We start from the raw sequence: 18,386 nt of genomic DNA, 5'->3' as shown, positions 1-18,386 counted from the left end.
CTGAGTGTTTATTAGTAAAAAGATATGAATCATGCAATTCTTTTATTTTTTTAATGAATGTGAAACTTCTTGTCTTCTACGATGTCCAAGACCTTTAGGAATCGGTTAGCACACTGGACTCGCATTCGGGAGGACGACGGTTCAATCCCGCGTCCGGCAATCCTGATTTAGATTTTCCATGATTTCCCTAAATCACTTCAAATGCCGGGATGTTTCCTTTGAAAGGGATGGGGTCGATGACCTCGCTGTTTGGACCCTCCCCCAAAATCAACCAACCAACCTTTAGGAATCATTTCAGTAAATTTTTGTATTCATATATCCCATAGAGTTCGAATGAAATTGGTTGGTTGATTGATTCTCAGAAGGGGACCAAACAGCCACGTCATCGGTCCCGTCGCATTAGAGAAGAATGGGGTAGGAAGACGGCCGTACCGTTTCAAAGGAACCATCCCGGCATTTAGCTGAAGCGATTTAGCGAAATCACGGAAAACCTAAATCTGGATGGCCGGAATGCGAGTCCGGTGTGCTAACCACTGCGCCGCCTTGCTCGGTAACAAATTGGTCCATACACTGATAAGTGATATGCTTCTGTAGAGAGTGTTAGTGAAAATTGTTTCCTCTTATTGACCAACAAATATTTTGTGGAGCTGTTTAAATCATATGAAAATAAAATAAACAAGTCTTCTGAAGCCCGGTTATCAGAAAAGATTGTCAGACTAAAGAATATTATGCATATATGATCAGATAACTTTTCTGAGATGTTAGGTGTAAGTAATGCTGTAGTCAATCACATACAGTCCTATTACACAGAAAATCTTTTTATTCCATATCTAGGCCCCAGGAGAAGACAACATTTCATTAGTACTACTGACAGCCTTAGGAGAGACAGCCATGACAAAATGGTTCAAATGGCTCTGAGCACTATGGGACTCAACTGCTGTGGTCATAAGTCCCCTAGAACTTAGAACTACTTAAACCTAACTAACCTAAGGACGGCACACAACACCCAGCCATCACGAGGCAGAGAAAATCCCTGACCCCGCCGGGAATCGAACCCGGGAACCCGGGCGTGGGAAGCGAGAACGCTACCGCACGACCACGAGATGCGGGCCAGCCATGACAAAGCTCTACCATCTGATGAGTAAGATGTATGAGACAGGCGAAATACCCTCAGAATTCAAGAAGAATGTAATACTTCCAATGCCAAAAAAGCAGGTGTTGACAGGTTTGAAAATAAATGACCTATCAATTTAATAAGTCACGACTGCAAAATACTAACACGAATTCTTTATGGACGAATCGAAAAACTGGTAGAGGCCAACCTCCCGGAAGATCAATTTGAATTCCGTAAAAACGTAGGCACAAGCGAGGCAATGCTGACCCTACGACCTCCCTTAGAAGATAGATTAAGGAAACGCAAACCTACGCTTCTAGCGTTTGTAGCCTTAGAGAAAGGTTTTGACAATGTTGACTGGAAATCTGAAGGTGGCAAGGGTATAAAACAGAGAACGAAAATCTATTTACAATTTGTGCAAAAACGAGATGGCAGTTACAAGAGTCGAGGGGCACGAAAGGAAGCAGTGGCTGAGAAGACTGTCAGACAGGGTTGTAGCCCATCCCCGATGTTATTCAGTTTGTATCCTGACCAATCAGTAAAGGAAACAAAAGAGAAATTGGAAGAAGGAATTAAAGTGCATGGAGCAGAAACAAGAAACATTGAGGTTAGCCGATGACATTGTAATTCTGTCAGAGACAACAAGGGACCTGGAAGAGCAGTTGAACGGAATAGACAGTGTCTTGAAAGGAGGAAATAAGATGAACATCAATAAAAGCAAAATGAACATAATGGAATTTAGTCGAATTAAATCATGTGATGCTGAGAGAATTAGATTAGGAAGTCAGTCACTTAAACTAGTGGATGAGTTTTTCTATTTGGGGAGCAAAATAACTGATGATGGTCGGATATAGACTGGCAATGGAAAGAAAAGCGTTTCTGAAAAAGAGAAATTTGTTAACATCGAGTAAAGATTTACGTTTCAGGAAGACCTTTCGGAAGGTATTTGTATGGAGTGTAGCCATGTATGGAAGTGAAAAACGGACGATATACAGTTTGGCCCCCCCCCCCATGAACCATGGACCTTGCCGTTGGTGGGGAGGCTTGCGTGCCTCAGCGATACAGATAGCCGTACCGTAGGTACAACCACAACGGAGGGGTATCTGTTGAGAGGCCAGACAAACGTGTGGTTCCTGAAGAGGGGCAGCAGCCTTTTCAGTAGTTGCAAGGGCAACAGTCTGGATGATTGACTGATCTGGCCTTGTAACAATAACCAAAACGGCCTTGCTGTGCTGGTACTGCGAACGGCTGAAAGCAAGGGGAAACTACGGCCGTAATTTTTCCCGAGGGCATGCAGCTTTACTGTATGATTAAATGATGATGGCGTCCTCTTGGGTAAAATATTCCGGAGGTAAAATAGTCCCCCATTCGGATCTCCGGGCGGGGACTACTCAAGAGGATGTCGTTATCAGGAGAAAGAAAACTGGCGTTCTACGGATCGGAGCGTGGAATGTCAGGTCCCTTAATCGGGCAGGTAGGTTAGAAAATTTGAAAAGGGAAATGGATAGGTTAAAGTTAGATATAGTGGGAATTAGTGAGGTTCGGTGGCGGGAGGAACAAGACTTCTGGTCAGGTGACTACAGGGTTATAAACACAAAGTCAAATAGGGGTAATGCAGGAGTAGGTTTAATAATGAATAGGAAAATAGCAACGCGGGTAAGCTACTACAAACAGCTTAGTGAACGCATTATTGTGGCCAAGATAGATACGAAGCCCACACTTACTACAGTAGTACAAGTTTATATGCCAACTAGCTCTGCAGATGACGAAGAAATTGAAGAAATGTATGATGAAATAAAAGAAATTATTCAGATAGTGAAGGGAGACGAAAATTTAATAGTCATGGGTGACTGGAATTCGAGTGTAGGAAAAGGGAGAGAAGGAAACGTAGTAGGTGAATATGGATTGGGGCTAAGAAATGAAAGAGGAAGCCGCCTGGTAGAATTTTGCACAGAGCACAACTTAATCATAGCTAACACTTGGTTTCAGAATCATGATAGAAGGTTGTATACATGGAAGAACCCTGGAGATACTAAAAGGTATCAGATAGATTATATAATGGTAAGACAGAGATTTAGGAACCAGGTTTTAAATTGTAAGACATTTCCAGGGGCAGATGTGGACTCTGACCACAATCTATTGGTTATGACCTGTAGATTAAAACTGAAGAAACTGCAAAAAGGTGGGAATTTAAGGAGATGGGACCTGGATAAACTGAAAGAACCAGAGGTTGTACAGAGTTTCAGGGAGAGCATAAGGGAACAATTGACAGGAATGGGGGAAAGAAATACAGTAGAAGAAGAATGGGTAGCTTTGAGGGATGAAGTAGTGAAGGCAGCAGAGGATAAAGTAGGTAAAAAGACGAGGGCTAGTAGAAATCCTTGGGTAACAGAAGAAATATTGAGTTTAATTGATGAAAGGAGAAAATATAAAAATGCAGTAAATGAAGCAGGCAAAAAGGAATACAAACGTCTCAAAAATGAGATTGACAGGAAGTGCAAAATGGCTAAGCAGGGATGGCTAGAGGACAAATGTAAGGATGTAGAGGCTTATCTCACTAGGGGTAAGATAGATACTGCCTACAGGAAAATTAAAGAGACCTTTGGAGATAAGAGAACCACTTCTATGAACATCAAGAGCTCAGATGGAAACCCAGTTCTAAGCAAAGAAGGGAAAGCAGAAAGGTGGAAGGAGTATATAGAGGGTCTATACAAGGGCGATGTACTTGAGGACAATATTATGGAAATGGAAGAGGATGTAGATGAAGATCAAATGGGAGATACTATACTGCGTGAAGAGTTTGACAGAGCACTGAAAGACCTGAGTCGAAACAAGGCCCCCGGAGTAGACAACATTCCATTGGAACTACTGACGGCCTTGGGAGAGCCAGTCCTGACAAAACTCTACCATCTGGTGAGCAAGATGTATGAAACAGGCGAAATACCCTCAGACTTCAAGAAGAATATAATAATTCCAATCCCAAAGAAAGCAGGTGTTGACAGATGTGAGAATTACCGAACAATCAGTTTAATAAGCCACAGCTGCAAAATACTAACACGAATTCTTTACAGACGAATGGAAAAACTGGTAGAAGCCGACCTCGGGGAAGATCAGTTTGGATTTCGTAGAAATACTGGAACACGTGAGGCAATACTGACCTTACGACTTATCTTAGAAGAAAGATTAAGGAAAGGCAAACCTTCGTTTCTAGCATTTGTAGACTTAGAGAAAGCTTTTGACAATGTTGACTGGAATACTCTCTTTCAAATTCTAAAGGTGGCAGGGGTAAAATACAGGGAGCGAAAGGCTATTTACAATTTGTACAGAAACCAGACGGCAGTTATAAGAGTCGAGGGACACGAAAGGGAAGCAGTGGTTGGGAAGGGAGTAAGACAGGGTTGTAGCCTCTCCCCGATGTTATTCAATCTGTATATTGAGCAAGCAGTAAAGGAAACAAAAGAAAAATTCGGAGTAGGTATTAAAATCCATGGAGAAGAAATAAAAACTTTGAGGTTCGCCGATGACATTGTAATTCTGTCAGAGACAGCAAAGGACTTGGAAGAGCAGTTGAACGGAATGGAGGGTGTCTTGAAGGGAGGATATAAGATGAACATCAACAAAAGCAAAACGAGGATAATGGAATGTAGTCGAAGTAAGTCGGGTGATGTTGAGGGTATTAGATTAGGAAATGAGACACTTAAAGTAGTAAAGGAGTTTTGCTATTTGGGGAGCAAAATAACCGATGATGGTCGAAGTAGAGAGGATATAAAATGTAGACTGGCAATGGCAAGGAAAGCGTTTCTGAAGAAGAGAAATTTGTTAACATCGAGTATAGATTTAAGTGTCAGGAAGTCTTTTCTGAAAGTATTTGTATGGAGTGTAGCCATGTATGGAAGTGAAACATGGACGATAAATAGTTTGGACAAGAAGAGAATAGAAGCTTTCGAAATGTGGTGCTACAGAAGAATGCTGAAGATTAGATGGATAGATCACATAACTAATGAGGATGTACTGAATCGGATTGGGGAGAAGAGGAGTTTGTGGCACAACTTGACCAGAAGAAGGGATCGGTTGGTAGGACATGTTGTGAGGCATCAAGGGATCACCAATTTAGTATTGGAGGGCAGCGTGGAGGGTAAAAATCGTAGGGGGAGACCAAGAGATGCATACACTAAGCAGATTCAGAAGGATGTAGGTTGCAGTAGGTACTGGGAGATGAAGAAGCTTGCACAGGATAGAGTAGCATGGAGAGCTGCATCAAACCAGTCTCAGGACTGAAGACCACAACAACAACAACATACAGTTTGGACGAGAAGAGAAAAGAAGCTTTCGAAATGTGGTGCTACAGAAGAAAGTTGTACATTAGATGGGTAGATCACGTAACTAATAAGGAAGTACTGAGCAGAACTGGGATAAAGGGAATTTGTGGCACAACTTGTCTAGAAGAAGGGATTGGCTGGTAGGACACGTTCTGAGGCACCAAGGGATCATGAATTTGGCATCTGAGGAAAGCGTAGAGGGAAAAAATCGTAGATATGTGAACACTAAGCAGATTCAGAAGGATATAGGTACTGGGAGATGAAGAAGCTTGCACAGGACGGAGTGGCATGGGGAGTGCATCAAACCAGTCTCAGGACTGAAGACCACAACAACAACAGCTAAAAATATTTCCTTTTTGCCAAAATTCCCAACCTACTATTCAGTAAATGTCGTCTTATACCAATTACTTTACATATGAGAGCCAAACCCAAGGCATCACATATTCGTTTTTCGTGCAAGGTATTACGTGCCAGCAGACGACAACGGGAAAGATATCATTTCGAACCACTAGATGCCACATCTGTGCGCTGCCTGGTACGAAGATAATGCAATCTTGCGATTGTTCAAGCTGTTATCTTTATCCGCTATTTGTTAATGCGTTAGAAGAACATTTCCAGAATAGTCGCAGCGTGAGCAGAGGCAGCGCCTCTGACGGCGGGTGCGGCAACTGCCGCTGGCGACAGCAGCCCGCTCTGGCGGCGGATGCGAATGGACGGCGGCGGTTCGCCAGTAGCGCGCGAGACTCCGTCCCGTGAAGTCAACCCGGGGCCGGCTCGTTAAGAACGTCCACTGTGTCCACCGGTCACAACACCACGCTCCGCGGTCCTCGCTGACGGGACGACGAAGCGATCCGTCGACTAGCAATTCCTTCGCAGGCGTAACAGCAGGTCTCAGTCGTCCGGTTACTAGGTGCTGTCCTCCTTTGACAAGCGCGAGACTCTCTGGTAACAGATCGCCGTCATCGGCCAGGTGAGTGAACACTATTAACAAATACAGCTCTCAGTATCTTCCCTAATCAAAAGCAATCTTCTTGCTGCCATGTATTTTATTCATTGCAGACGCGTTTCGCCTATCCACTTTAAGGCATCTTCAGTGGAATCTGGACTGATACAATTTTATGTTGATACGAGAAATTTGTAGATTTTAAATCACTTCACGTCCAATTGTTTTCATACATTAGTGATTACGTATAGTTATTCGAGTTTTCTTCTATGGCGCCTGCGTTTTCTCTCACCTGATCACATGCTGAAGGTCGCACTATAATTTCACTCACGAAGGGCATTTTCAAATCACGACTTTTTTCTTCAGATTTTCGTGTTCTTTGCGCCAATTGCTTGGATCACTATCACTCTTCTGTTGCTGATTGTAGATATTTTACCGAAAACTGTGATTTAAAGTTGTAACTACTGTGTGTTTATGCCTCTTGCTATTTGGTTTCTTTGCGTATATATTGGCCAGGCAAACAAAAAATGGTCGTCTCTCGGTGAGACCACAGTGTCCTTGAAACTCCTATTAATTTATGATGAAAATTTTCTGAATGCGGTGGCGCGTCATAAAAAATGGTTCAAATGGCTCTGAGCACTATGGGACTTAACATCTGAGGTCATCAGTCCCATAGAACTTAGAACTACTTAAACTTAACTAACCTAAGGACATCACCCACATCCATGCCCGAGGCAGGATTCGAACCTGCGACCGTAGCAGTCGCGCGGTTCCGGACTGCGCGCCTAGAACCGCTAGGCCACCGCGGCCGGCGCGCGTCATAACGCTCAACTGCCGTCAATGAATAACACTGAAGTTTCACATACGGTTGCAGTGTCATTCATTTCTGCCATTTTTCCAGAAAATTTTTGTGTGAAATATGTAATATCTTAAGACATTCGACACAAATTTATCTTGATTGCGATGTGAAGAAGCCGCTATGAAACTGCATTCGATTGCTGAACGACGAACCATTTCCCAATGCACGAAGAGTATAGAGAAAATGGTGATAATTTTGATTTTCGCTGGAGCCACAGTGATGGTGATTTTTTTTTTTCAATAATGTTGCCGCCATTTGATTGTAATAATTTTTATTTCATTGTTATGCGATCTAGGTTTCGCCCTCATATCATTTCCAAGTACATATAAACAACTGTTTGTACTTGAAAAACGCTAAAGGCCGAAACCTGAATCGTATAACAATAAAATAAAAATTATGACGATCAAATGGCGGCAGCGTCATTAAAAAAAGGTGAGAGATAGAAAGGGTAGTCTATAAGGGATGTTACATTTCTAAAAGTGTAGGACATAAAAAGTTAAATTTTGCGAAATATGTAAAAATTCTTTCAGAAATAATCCGCGTTCAGGCGTATATGACGTTTCGTGATATCAGATCACATCATCAGGTTAACATCTACAGGATAAGAAACATGCGATCGACATTATGATAAAAAGAAACCATTCCTATCCTAATTAACTGAGCAGTATTTGACAACGAATATGAAATACACACATATCAGTAACACTTTAAGTCCAAGATACTGAAAGGTGGGGGCTCAACCTTCTCAAAATATTAGGTTGGCGCATAAATTCGTAGTGTTTTGTTTTGCATGTTGGTATTCCGTTTGCTATGGATTTATTTATCTATTATCACTTTTTATTTGTAGTTCACTGTTGCCTTTTTTAGCTTACATATTGTTCTTTTGTTGTTTCGGCATTGTGACTAGAGATGTGGACGCAAGAAAATGGAGTGCCAAGTGGAGAAGTAGGAACATTTCCGACATTTTCTTGTTTAAGTTCAGTAGAGGTGTGACAGCAGCGGATGCAGCCAGAAACACTGGCACCGTGTTTGGGGATAATGCCACTGGACAGAGTACGAAAAGAAAATGTTTTTCTCTTTTTAAAAACGAGCGCTTTGACATTAGTGACTCATTCAGGAAGACACGTTCAGGAAGACCAGCGGATTTTGATGAAGATCCTGTATCCGCGTTAATGCACAACGATTCACCTCAGTGTACTCGAGAACTCAAATGTGTTGGACTGTGACCATTCCACCATCGTGCACCCTTTTCAAGCAATGGAAAAGGTTCAAAAATCTGGTGTACAGGTACCGCATGCTCTAAGCCAAAAATCACAAAAACGAGCGGGTGGCCATATCTGCATCTCTGTTTGCCCGTCATAAATCGGCTTGTGTCGTTACTAATGACGAAAAATGGTATCTGTAGAAGGAAAAAAAAAAAAGGAATTATTGAGCCCATGTTGAGTCCAAACCAAGTAGCAACTCCCCGTACAAAGAAATGCGCGCATCCAAAAAGGTAATGTCATGCATCTGGTGGAACAGCGACGGTGTGTACGACGATTTGCTTCCCTGAGATGCAACCATTACTTCTGACATTTATTACCAACAGGTGAAACATCTTGCAGACGGAATCTAAGAACAACGACAAGGAAGAACGCTACTCCACGATAACGCAAGCCCGGGTTCTGCCACACTAACATAAGAGGGGACTTTGGTTGAGAGGTCAACTACCTTATTCGTCTAATCTTACAACCTCAGATTTTCACCTTTTCCACTCTCTATCGAACAACCTTGAAGGACCTTCCTTTCCGGATGAAAATACGCTCCGAACATGTCTCGACGAATTCCTCGTCTCAAAACCAAGTGATCTCTGCAGTCGTGGAATCTAAAGTTACCCCAGACGACTGTAAATAGAAAAGGAGCATATATTATTAATGACAAAAGTCTTTGTTATGTGTATCTGTCGTTTTTATTATTCTTACGGGGAAACCCTTCGAACTTACGTACCAACCCAACAAAATGCTGTTACCAGCAACAAGCAGGGCGTCATAGATCAAACTGATGAGGTGAAAACTGATCAACGTTAAAATGAAACTACACAAGAACACTTAAGAAGAGTCAACTAGTAACGTTGAAAGTCCGATAGTTTAGAAAACCATGTACACCTGAAGATGTGGTTTGCTATCACGAAATCGGTCGTCGTCCTATATATAAAAGTATACACAGCTGAAAGCGGTTTCTTTCTGAAACATTGATTACCTAAGCTGCAGTTGCCCTAAACAAAAACTATATATAAAAGACTGCCAACGGGAAAAAATGGTTCAAATGGCTCTGAGCACTATGGAATTTACCATCTGAGGTCATCAGTCCCCTAGAACTTAGAACTATTTAAACCTAACTAACCTAAGGACACCACACACATCCGTGCCCGAGGCAGGATTCCAACCTGCGACCGTCGCGGTCGCGCGGTACCAGACTGAAGCGCCTAGAACCGGTCGGCTACGACGGCCGGCGGCTTGCCACACTGGCGTCGTCGGTTCTCATCATACAGTCGAAATTAAGCGCTCTCGGTCTTGGCTAACATTTGGATGGGATACAGTTTGGAGCTGCGAGCGTCGTTGGAAAGGGCGAAGAGGCTGCACCCGGTACTTGTGAGGACAATTGAGGAACTACTTGAGTAAGAAGTTGCGGCTCCTATCACGGAAAGCGACGATGGCCGACAGGGAGGTGTGCTGACCACATGCCCCTCCATATCTGCTAATAGGCGGACGAGGATGACACAGCGGTCGGTCGGTTACAGAGTTTAAGATGAAGACATGCACACACACACACACACACACACACACACACACACACATATATATATATATATATATATATATATATATATATATATATATATATATATATACAACCAGGTCTCGAGAAGCCAACGGTACCGACTGACAGTCATGTCATCCTCACCCATATATAACGTTTCGTCCCGATAACGTAGCATTCTTCGATCTGAAACCGTTTGTTCGACAAATTAAACCAGTTATTTATCTGGTTCATTATATTGTGATCATGACAAGTAAATTTATAGTGAGTGTTTCCGGATCGCGTGCTTCGTTAATTGAAAACGTCAGGTTTGATAAATAAAAACATCGTTACAAAAATAGTGAGAACGGTTGCCGTTTTTCCTCTTCAGCGATATTTACGGAAACGGCTTCCGTGTTTCGAAGCCAATACCTGAAAATAAAAATCAGTCGTCTACCACATCTGATATTAAGTAGCGAGCGTTAGTTCGCTATAACTTTCAACGGTAGTAATAGGCTCTGTATGGCATTTATACTTCTTCATGCGCTCAAATCCATGAATTGCTTCACTAACTCATCCTATCTCTTTCCATTCTTTTTCTTTCTTCCTTTTTTGTGACCTAACTAAAAAATTTCGCTTTTTCACCGGGCCCCTATACTAATTCTTTACTTTCACGTGTAAACATCGCGTAATGCGTAGATATGAACGAAAGCAAATCTGCAGTAGTATTGACCGTACTGAACTAGTTTTATTGAAAATAAAGCTACCTAAATTTGGCAGCTTGCCTATCGACCTCTGACTTAAAGGTAGCTATTAATTGACACATGTTTTAGTGAATCATTAGAAGGATCAAAAAAGGCCTGTCGGTATTTCGATTGCTCGATAACCAGAAAGGTGGTGAAATGAATGATATCGTTGCTATGCTAAGTTAGAATATAGTTTATCAAAAAATGGTTCAAATGGCTCTGAGCACTATGGGACTTAACTTTGAACTTAGAACTACTTAAACCTAACTAACCTAAGGACATCACACACATCCATGCCCGAGGCAGGATTCGAACCTGCGGCCGTAGTGGTCGCGCGGTTCCAGACTGTAGCGCCTAGAAACCGCTCGGACACTCCGGCAGGCTATAGTTTATCCGTCAACTTCAACCCGTATTTTTAAAGCACATCGGATGCCCTTGGAAATCCACACGAACAACATTGCGATCCCTAATAGTGAATCTTTTTTAGAACTCCGCTCCACAGTCGCAGTGAACAATACACAACAAATTTCAGCACCCCACTTGCAGTTACGCGACTTTTACGCAATACATTTTTTTGGGCCCATTTAGGTTGGGACATCGTGGTATATTCCCGCTTCTGTCCCTATAGTTTCATGAAGTTCCGTTCGGTGGCGGCGCTATACGCAGCTTTCAAAATTGCGGTGCGTTCCAAGCAGAGGCCTGTCACTGAGTTCACTTTGGCGGAAGACCAGAGCATCGCAGATATTTACGCTCGTTTTCGAAGAGTCTACAGAGACCTGGCAGCGAACAAAAGCACGACGAGTCGTCCGGTGAGGTCCCTGTCATCTTCGTAACAAGATCGGGCAAACCTGTCCGATCTCCTGCGTGCCAGCTGCCGGCACACAGTTGTCTCTCCTGCAGTGCTGGAACGTGCGGACACACTCACTAGAGGTGATCGGAGAGTCACAATTAAACATCTCGCTGCACAACTGGACGTCTCTGCTGCTAGTACTGACACACTCTTCCACCATTTGGAGTTCTCAAAGTTGTGTGCTCTCTGGATTCCTCGCCACCTAACAGAAGACCATAAAGAGCGACGAAGGACCATGCCAGATTGCTCAGTGTTATAAGACTGATAGTGACAATTTTTCTCAAACATTGCCACAGTCGATGAAACATGGGTTCATCACTTCGTACCGGAAACAGAAATGCAACGCATGGAGTGATGCCATGCCATCTCTCCGAAGAAAAGTTAAAAGCTGCACCCTCAGCCGGCAAAGTCATGACGGACTTGTCGGGCTCTGAAAGGGTCATTGTGTTTGGTAGTGTCCCTCTGGGTGCAACGATCAACTCTGTACTGCGCTACCTTCAGGTAACTGACGAAACGACTTTAGTGTGTTTCTCACCACAAAAATGGAAAGGAACTTTTGCTTCTCCAAGACAACGCAAGGCCTCACACAAGTCTGCGCACCCGAAAGGAGCTCACAAAACTTCATTGGAATGTTCTTCCTCATCCACCCTGTAGCCCGGATCTCTTACCTTCCGAATTTTATCTGTTTGGCGCGATGAAGGATGCACTCTGTAGGGAGCTGTGCGTGGATGACGACGGGGAGGTCATTGTTGCAGCAAGACACTGGCACCGACGTTGACCGGTAGAGAGGCATGCGGATATACAGGACCTCCCAATAAGGTCGTCGCACTGAACTTCGATAATGTTGAAAAATAGGGTCTTTCAGTCAACAGAGTCAGGATAATGTGGTGTATTGGGAATCTGATTAAAGCCAACCTGCTTTCACAAAAAAAATATAATATACACTCCTGGAAATGGAAAAAAGAACACATTGACACCGGTGTGTCAGACCCACCATACTAGCTCCGGACACTGCGAGAGGGCTGTACAAGCAATGATCACACGCACGGCACAGCGGACACACCAGGAACCGCGGTGTTGGCCGTCGAATGGCGCTAGCTGTGCAGCATTTGTGCACCGCCGCCGTCAGTGTCAGCCAGTTTGCCGTGGCATACGGAGCTCCATCGCAGTCTTTAACACTGGTAGCATGCCGCGACAGCGTGGACGTGAATCGTATGTGCAGTTGACGGACTTTGAGCGAGGGCGTATAGTGGGCATGCGGGAGGCCGGGTGGACGTACCGCCGAATTGCTCAACACGTGGGGCGTGAGGTCTCCACAGTACATCGATGTTGTCGCCAGTGGTCGGCGGAAGGTGCACGTGCCCGTCGACCTGGGACCGGACCGCAGCGACGCACGGATGCACGCCAAGACCGTAGGATCCTACGCAGTGCCGTAGGGGACCGCACCGCCACTTCCCAGCAAATTAGGGACACTGTTGCTCCTGGGGTATCGGCGAGGACCATTCGCAACCGTCTCCATGAAGCTGGGCTATGGTCCCGCACGCCGTTAGGCCGTCTTCCGCTCACGCCCCAACATCGTGCAGCCCGCCTCCAGTGGTGTCGCGACAGGCATGAATGGAGGGACGAATGGAGACGTGTCGTCTTCAGCGATGAGAGTCGCTTCTGCCTTGGTGCCAATGATGGTCGTATGCGTGTTTGGCGCCGTGCAGGTGAGCGCCACAATCAGGACTGCATACGACCGAGGCACACAGGGCCAACACCCGGCATCATGATGTGGGGAGCGATCTCCTACACTAGCCGTACACCACTGGTGATCGTCGAGGGGACACTGAATAGTGCACGGTACATACAAACCGTCATCGAACCCATCGTTCTACCATTCCTAGACCGGCAAGGGAACTTGCTGTTCCAACAGGACAATGCACGTCCGCATGTATCCCGTGCCACCCAACGTGCTCTAGAAGGTGTAAGTCAACTACCCTGGCCAGCAAGATCTCCGGATCTGTCCCCCATTGAGCATGTTTGGGACTGGATGAAGCGTCGTCTCACGCGGTCTGCACGTCCAGCACGAACGCTGGTCCAACTGAGGCGCCAGGTGGAAATGGCATGGCAAGCCGTTCCACAGGACTACATCCAGCATCTGTACGATCGTCTCCATGGGAGAATAGCAGCCTGCATTGCTGCGAAAGGTGGATATACACTGTACTAGTGCCGACATTGTGCATGCTCTGTTGCCTGTGTCTATGTGCCTGTGGTTCTGTCAGTGTGATCATGTGATGTATCTGACCCCAGGAATGTGTCAATAAAGTTTCCCCTTCCTGGGACAATGAATTCACGGTGTTCTTATTTCAATATCCAGGATTGTATAATGTTCAGCTTTTTAACATGATGCAGAACCCCTCTCTTGCAGTGTCTGCTGCTGACATTGGATGAGCATCAACCAGACGCTTGACGCCAGACTCACGAGAGTTTTGTAAGCTACTTCAGTTGTGAGTGGACTGCATTGCCTTAGAGTACTTAGAATGGACCTCAGTTTATTGACTTGCCGTCTTGCAGCTTTTTGCGATTGATCGACTTTTAAGTCGCTCAATACACATCGTCATAGACATTTTATTGATGTGATTACTCCCAGTGATTTTCGTGTAAACATACAATAATGGCGAAATAGCAGTACTTGTTTCATTAAAACGTTCAATTCAATGTTTCTTCAGACATGCATGCTTGTCCAAAGGAACAGGTACCGCAGCGACAACAGCCATCAACATTACAGGAAATGTATTCGCACTCGCGAGTACGAACCACATTTGGCTGTATATTGTAATGACGACAACGAAAATTTGTGCCGAGCGGGTACTCGAACTCGGTCGCGAGCGGCCGTCTTACCATTAAGCTACCCGAGCACGACTCATGGGCAGATATAAACTTCCATGCATTCATATCTAGAGAAACGTTGCATCGTACTCCTTATAACACAGGCCCTGTTGCCTCGCATTACTTCTCCAATATCAGACCCTCTGCTCTCAGTAAATATTTTCTTTCCGGACGAGATAATATGTAACGTATGAGTGTAGGTTACGACACATGGATGGCGTCTTATGAAAGTTTCGATCCGGCAGTGATTCTTGCTCTGATGGCCGAAGCGGTTAAGGAGGCTGGTCGCATAAAGTGAAAAATCCGGTTTCGGGCCCTGTCGGGCGCTGTCGGGAGTTGCTGGGTGACCATCCGGGCTGCCATGCGCTGTTGCCATTTTTATGGGTGCACTCAGCCTCGTGATGCCAATTGAGGAACTACTCGACCGAATAGTAGCGGTTCCGGTCAAAGAAAACCATCACAACGACAGGGACAGTGGTGTGCTGACCCGACACCCCTCCTATCTGCATCCTCAGCCCAGGATGATACGGCGGTCGGATGGTCCCGATGGGCCACTTGTGGCCTGAAGACGAAGTGCCCTGATCTGGCCCAAATTTTCGTTGGCGGCATTCCAATATAAAGCTGAAGGGGTTTCATACTCACAAATACATTTCCTATACAGTAATTGTACTTTATGGCAGTTAATGTGCAATACCGTACTTTGGTTCATGTTGACCACTTGATGATCGTCTGTACGTCTTCACGAATTCGCTGCAATAATCTAGCGTTGCGAATTCCGTGTATATCATCGTCAGCGATATTTTCATTTCAGTACTCAGGAAGACGTGTTTCTTCACATGGAATAGTTCATTGTGTTCCTTTTGACCCTCTACTAAGACAAACAAAAGAATACTGGACACAGGAATTAAAACTTAATTCGAAATAAATTCCAGCAGTTACTTGCTGCGCGGTAAGGGGGTCTAGAGACGTTATTGAGTTTGTGTCAATCACCTCCTCCTCATCCTCTTCCCCCTCTCTCTGTCAGTCTTCTCCTGGTCCCACTGCCCACCTTCACCTTGCCTCTCTGTTCATCTCCATCTGGCCCCTCTCTTGTCCTCCTTCCCCTCTCTACGTCCCTCCCCCCTCTCTCTGTCCATCTTCACGTCATGCCATTCTCTGTCTATTTTCTCGTGTCCCTCTGTCTGTCGACCTCCTCTGCTACACTCTTTCTACCTACATCTTCCTCTGCCTGCCCCTGTCCATCTCTCCCTCTTTCCTTCCTCTCTCTCTCCCCTATTTCTCCCTTATCTGTGCTCATCTCCTCTCCTCTCGCTATCTCTTCATCTTCCCTTCTCACCCAACGTAATCAACGTCTCTTTAATAGGATGCTGGTAGTTCTTACAGCTACAGTACTTTTTATGAGTTTGATGTGGCCCGCCACGAATTCTTCTCTTGAGACAATGGCTTCATCTTTCAGCTCTCTTCATGTTATGTATATCTGTTAATCCTTTCTCGTGAGGATCACACAGTGGATAGCAATGCTGAACATTCGGATGAACAACGGTTCTGTGAGCCGCCACTTTTATCGTGCTGCATACAATATTATTCAGCTGCCCCTACCGCTCTCGTTTTATGTAAACCGCAGTGTTATAACTGGCCTTCATAAACTACATGAGTGTTTTTCATAGTCTCTCACTCACTAAGCGCAAACTATCAGTACTATGTAGAAAGTGAACAAAACCTTTTTGTAGGAAATTTCATGTAATTACAATTTGTACTGCGGTGTGTTATCGCTAGAGGCCGTAGTTTCCGAGTTATCCAAGATAAACTAACAAAAATGACATTCAAACGCACACCCACTGTCATACTCAATCCCCATGGCCAGCATTTCTAGCATGTTGTTCATGCCATTCTCTTTGAATAAGTATTTGCGACTGCATCAATTGCTTCCCACGTTCGATACTATTTAGTCTTCACTGACTGGCCTTACTGCACCACCAGCGTAGTCAACCACTTAGAAATTGTAGAAGTGACGTTAGTGTAAATTTTATTTAACAGTTTTGAGAATTTTAACAGCATAAAATATGCAATTACATCTTTGTATTCGTCATGATTTCTGACTATGAAACTATCGCTCTTATAATGGTTAACTTTGGATTTAATTGACAACATAATTCGTTTTAGCGTGACGTTTACAAAAGTTGCTCTTTCTTCATTATCCTCACGGACATGTTTAAATTAATATTGTTGACGAAGTAGACGACTATGCTTGTGGCGTAATAGTCCAGTCAATGGACACCGAAAAGGTCGAATGTTGGGAACAGTTCATGTGCGTTTGAAGGTCACTTATTTCCTTTTTTTTAAATAACTCTAAAACAGAGGGCTCCAGTGAAAACTTATCTTCTGACAAAATTTAACTATATTGAACGTCATAAAAAGTCCCATTCACTTTTTCTGTAGCACTAATAGTTTGTGTGTAGCGAGCGGGAGAATATGAAGGCCAGTTGTAACATTGCAGGCTCCATGATAGGAAAGCGGTTGGAGCAACTGACCCATCCTGTATATCCTTACAATTCTTGCGACGAATCGAAGCCAGGAATCTTGTTTCTCTACAACTAACTACTAGCTGGTCGATCCCGTTCATGTCGCTTCTAAATATTTTTACTTTTGCTAGTGATGGCTCGACAATCTTATAATGGGACAGTAACCGATGTCTTCACCTTTTTACGGCGAGTACGTTACATTTGACGAGGGTGTAATGTACGTCCCAGCGCCAAGCATCGGAGTACTGATCTCTCTTGCATTTCGCTACAACTTTCTGAAGTTGCGAATTTTTTGTGTACTACAGCATGATCGTCGAATTGCATCACCAACCTTCCGCCATTATGCACCGCGTAATTTGTATACCTTGTGATCAAAGCCCGTTTAGGTTCAGACCACTTTCGCCAGATAAGACAGTTGTCTTGTATCTATTGGTTACATTAATTTTAAACCCGTCATAGTATCCGGTCCTGTACTGATGTTCAAATGTGTGTGAAATCTTATGGGACTTAACTTCTAAAGCCATCAATTCCTAAGCTTACACACCACTTAACCTAAATTATCCTAAGGACAAACACACACACACCCTTGCCCGAGGGAGCACTCGAACCTCCGCCGGGACTCCTGTACTGGTTTTATTTTTTGTTACGAGACAGTTCGGAAATGTGTGTAACGAATTCTGAAAGCCAAGGAATATGACGCCAACTTAGTCACAGGCTTCTGGGTCTCTTTGTCGAATAAAGCGACCTGAGTTTCACAACGTCAGTAGATAACTATTGATTCCTGGAAAGGAAAATTTCGCAGTCGAGAAAGATCCAGAAAATGAAGCAGAACACGTGTTACTTTATTCTACAAGAGACTGGAGTGAGCGATACAGACTCATCGTTAATTGCAACTGTCTGACATTGCTTCTTGAAAACAGGAAGGAACTGAGCGTTTTGAAGTCACTTTGGACACTTGTCAGCTCCAACGTCCTACGGTACACCGAGGACCATTCAACCACTCCAACATGAGCCCCGACTAGAACACGTTCTTCAGAAAGTCCGTGGTGCTCACTTCTGTATCCAACAGACCTATGATCATTCGTGCAGCCCTTCCTTGTAAAAGTACGATAACCGTTCTTGGACATGTCTGGTATGAAACGAACATTAAAATGAAAATTAAAACATCTGCAGGAGTATCTTTTGCAACTTAAGTGACAGCTGCATTAGTTTTAATTTTCATTTAATACTGAACAGTCCAAGTCCTTGTAACCATTTATTACAAGGATGGCTATACAAACATTATCTGGTTCAAATGGCTCCGAGCACTACGCGACTTAAAAGCGGAGGTCATCAGTCCCCTAGAACTTAGAACTACTTAAACCTAACCAACCTAAGGACTTCA

General features: G+C 44.1%; 1 protein-coding gene across 1 annotated transcript in view; it reads left to right on the top strand.

Moving 5' to 3' along the window:
- Nucleotides 1–6,191: 6,191 nt before the first annotated feature.
- Nucleotides 6,192–18,386, top strand: part of LOC126210221 (connectin-like) — an 802,365-nt gene continuing 790,170 nt past the window's right edge. Inside the window, exon 1 of the mRNA XM_049939403.1 lies at nt 6,192–6,403. The gene's annotated coding sequence lies outside the window, so the exon portion shown is untranslated. The remainder of the gene's footprint in view (nt 6,404–18,386) is intronic.

The sequence above is a fragment of the Schistocerca nitens genome, chromosome 10 (assembly GCF_023898315.1).
Source record: "Schistocerca nitens isolate TAMUIC-IGC-003100 chromosome 10, iqSchNite1.1, whole genome shotgun sequence".
Lineage (NCBI taxonomy): Eukaryota > Metazoa > Arthropoda > Insecta > Orthoptera > Acrididae > Schistocerca > Schistocerca nitens.
The sequence above is the reverse complement of the archived record's forward strand: the minus strand, read 5'-3'. Positions and strand labels throughout refer to the sequence as shown.